Source organism: Hipposideros armiger, unplaced genomic scaffold, assembly GCF_001890085.2.
Source record: "Hipposideros armiger isolate ML-2016 unplaced genomic scaffold, ASM189008v1 scaffold_303, whole genome shotgun sequence".
NCBI classification, from domain to species: Eukaryota; Metazoa; Chordata; class Mammalia; order Chiroptera; family Hipposideridae; genus Hipposideros; species Hipposideros armiger.
This window is the reverse complement of record NW_017731653.1, coordinates 635476-638830: the sequence shown is the minus strand read 5'-3', so window position 1 is coordinate 638830 and position 3355 is coordinate 635476.

Genomic DNA, 3355 nt, shown 5'->3' with positions numbered 1-3355 from the left:
ACCCCACTGGTCCCATGACCTCTTTGTTAGCTCTGGAGGAGGACATGTAGCCACAAAGAAGTCTGCTCCCTCATCCAAAGGGTCCTCAATTCCATTTCTTCAGAAAGGAAGAACCTTGAAAACTTGCGACCTGGAACTGGAAGCCCCCCAGTGGACAGAGGAGAGAGAACCCCCTAAGCCCTGAATGGAGGAGGTTCTGTACAAAACAGACTGCGGCACCCACCCACATGGTGACTAGCAGACACCTGGAGCACTCACCTCACATACACTCTAGGCAACCGTGGAGGCAGACAGACACGATCTAGTTCCAGGTGTAGGACAGGTCAGGGCTGGATCTCAGGGAGGTGGGGTGCATGGTAGAATAGCTCAGAGGAGCCTCTGGTGAGACTCCAACTGGGCAAATGCAAGCACCCCTCACCCTGAGGGCTTTGCCAAAAACATGGGGCCATGTTTTCTGTGTATAATCTTAGGCCTACACCTATGGATTCCTCTTCCCTATATGTGCCTCTGGTTCCTTTTCTGGAGGAGCAGATGAAGGAATGGGTAGAATCATTTCAGGGCAAGGTTACCAGGTGATGCAGGGTCCTGCTTTGGTCATTAGGAGGTGCTTACCATCCCTCCTTGGTAGAATATCCAAAGCTAGGTGGGGAGCGGGAATAGAGGGTTCCACTTCTTTCTGGGGGAGCAGGGTGGCTGGGAGCCAGGACCTTGATTCCAGGGCCTTTATACATACTCTTCTGCTGCCCTCCCTTCTCTCCACTCTCCCCCTCACTCTTTCCCAGAAGCCTTTCTTGATCTCCTTGGCTGGGGGGAAATCCTGCTACTACCCATTCTCATTGTACCTTATGCTTTTCCACACTGGTTATCACTTGCAATTTTGTGGATTATTGGTTAACATCTGACTCTTCCCCCAGACTCCAGGCCTGCAAGGACAGGAACCGTACCTGGGTATTTCCCGGGCCTAGCACAGTGCTTGGTACACAGTGGATGCTTAATAAAGATTTGTTGAATTCATGAAAGGTGCATGTTTAGGGAAGAAATTCCTAGAGTTGTTTATGCTAGTTCTAAAATCTTGTGTTTTTCAAAATCAAAGCTTTATGCTATGTGGGGATCTGGCCAACACTGAGGCTGGTAAGGACCTTCCATACACAAACTCATTCACCAAGAGAGCCAACAAACCAGCAAGCAGCAGAATAGGCCTGGTAGAAGAGGTGGAATTGAGCAAGTATCCCGGGTAGGGCAGGCACCAACTTTGGCACAGAGCAGGCCTCGGGGAGGAGGTGGGAGAGGAGGGGAGGAAGGAAAAGGAGAAGAAAACGTGTTGTACAAAACATGTTTTCGTCACACTCTCCCCGGATGCCCTGGTCTCCAAGCCCCAGTGGCACCTTCATGCCTTAATGATGTCCTTGGGGGTTGTAACAGAGCTCCCCCAACCTCCTGCAGACATCTGCTAGCCACCTCTGAGTATGGCATAGGTCATCCCCCCAATACCAGACTGGGCATAGGAAAATTACCTGTTCAGTGTCCTGATGCTGGTGTGGAGAGGGCAAGGGTGAAAATTTGGGGTGGGGCAAGATAGCAAAATCAGGGCAGGTGGGACAAATATCTGGATTCTTTCTCTCTTAGGATCTCTCCCGCTGATCTTTGTGATGAGGGGAGCAAAGGAAGCTTGTTCCTAGGGCCCCCAAGATACCATTTCTCTAAGTTGCCAGAGTGACCAAGTAGAGCCACCACAAACAGAGCAAAGCCTTGAAATGGTGATGATTCTGGACGAGAAATGAAGGGAGCCCTCTCCACCAGTTTTCAGTGGGAGGCCCTCTTCCCAAGCTTCCTTCTGGAATCCCTGGATAGAAGACTGGCTCCATTGCAAGATGGAGAGAAGAAGAATCTGAATCCCTCACAATGCCACTCTTCCTTGTTCCCCAGTCCTGTCTTGGCTCTTTAGTTTGACTTCCAAACAGCTGCAGCCACCAGACAGATCCTAATGACTGGGTCCTAGGGAGGCGTGGCAATCCTGAGGGGCGGGTCTTCCTGGGCTGCTGTCCCTGGCTGGGGACTGAGGAGGCTACCAGAAGGGCGGAGCCACAGTTACCAAGACGGGTGGATGGATAAAATACCCACCAGGGACAATGACAGGGGCAGACAGACAGACAAACCAGGACAAAGAGAAGGGCAAAGACAGATGGAATTCCAGACCTGCTCTCTCTTTCCAGGCTACTCCAAGTGTTTTGTCCCCCGTTTTAGCTTCCCTGTCCCCATCTGCTAGACCAACTGCACAGTCTCAGAGCTCTTGGCCTAGGGACCTGCCCCTGAGCCCCTCTAAGAAAAAGAAGGGAAGAGTTGAGAGAGGAGAGACCCAGCAGGGAAAGCGTCATGGGGGTGGTGCCTGGTTCTGTGTCAGGATGCCCAGCCAGGGGCCCAGGAGGGAGTGGTGCCCTCGCCTGGTTCATGAAGACAGGAGACTCATTCACTGTAAACCAAGTACAGATGTGCTGGGAAGGGGTGGGGGTGGGGGAATCAGGGCCACATTCACAAACCGCAGCTGGGCCCACCCTATAGGCACCACCACCAGGGCAGGAGGGGTTAACTTTGAAGCCTCCTGGCAAGATCCCTACCCCACAGGCGGGGGTGCCATCCCACCCCAGCGTGGACATGGACGCCTGGGTCCAACTCCCTGACACCTACCCCTCCCACACTGCTGAGAGCTGCTCCCAGGGTAACCAAGTAAAGTCAACAGCAGCCAGGCCACCTGGGGACAGGACCCTGGAGTCCCTATTCCCAGCTCTTCGCACCCCTGGAGTGAAAAGGAGGGCCTTGTCTGCACCTCCATTGATGTCTCCTGTTCTCTAGAGATAGCCACAGCATGCCCCTTCTTTCTCCCTCTCCTTCATCTGACTCTGGCTACCAAAAGTGGCCTTTCCCAGGAGGGAGGACACATGGCCCCCAGGGTGGCAGTGAGGACAGAGCAGAGTAATTCCAGTATGGAAAATGTGACGTGACCAGGAGTCCATGTCTCCATTGCTGGCCACCCAGGGATCATTACCGGGAAGGTCCTTTGGGTGCATCTCTCCAGCCTAGCCCAGCCCCTGCTACTGTTCCCCTTCTCCACTTTCTCACTTCCACTCCTAGTTCCTGCGGGTGTGCTTGGGGTCCATTCGCAGAGTTTGGACTTCAGACCCCTTCTTTTCTCTTGCTCTGTCTTCAGTAGAATGGAGACTGATACCCTGGGTTCCAACTCTAGGACTGAGAGAGAATGCGGTGGTCATGATGAAGTCAGAGCATGTCCCAGTCAGACGCTTACACTGACTCTGGCTGAGCAAGACTGTGGCGCGCGCGCGCGCGCGCGCGCGCGCAC